The sequence below is a fragment of the Paramormyrops kingsleyae genome, chromosome 23, assembly GCF_048594095.1.
Source record: "Paramormyrops kingsleyae isolate MSU_618 chromosome 23, PKINGS_0.4, whole genome shotgun sequence".
In the NCBI taxonomy this organism is placed as follows: Eukaryota; Metazoa; Chordata; class Actinopteri; order Osteoglossiformes; family Mormyridae; genus Paramormyrops; species Paramormyrops kingsleyae.
Genome location: NC_132819.1, coordinates 5,715,416 through 5,715,968, shown reverse-complemented (window position 1 = coordinate 5,715,968; position 553 = coordinate 5,715,416).

Sequence of the window (553 nt, the reverse complement as noted above, 5' to 3'; positions counted from 1 at the left end):
GGGGCTGGTCAGCTTCTGCGTTTCGGTGAAAACTTTCAAAGGATCGCTGGTCTGACTCATAAAACAGTGAATCATAACACATGAGGTCACCGTAAAAATCACGTGTAAAACACGCCCTCGTAAAAAGAAATGTATGCACGATAAAATGTCTGTATTCTAAAATTTAGGACAACGATATTTAATGCATTTTAGTTCCGTGTTCTTTCACGCCTCTTTTAATTCATTTAATTTTATTATTGTTACTATGACAAAAAAACTAAATTACGCAGATATATGATTTTCCAAAGAGCTGGCTGCAGCTCAGCAAGATTAAAATTAGAAATCTACACTGTAATATATGTATGATATGCACTTTATGGAGAAACGTATGTGTTATAGGCTATTAAGATGGACAGTATTAGCGGGATTAGCGTGCGGACCTGAGAGGCTGAAAATCAGTGCTTTGTTCGCTGGTTTTAGCAGAGCACACGATACGACCTTTGAGCACCTGTTCTACAGTTTACGTCGGTTCTAAAAACAGACAAATATAATCAATTAATCTCCGGAACATCTG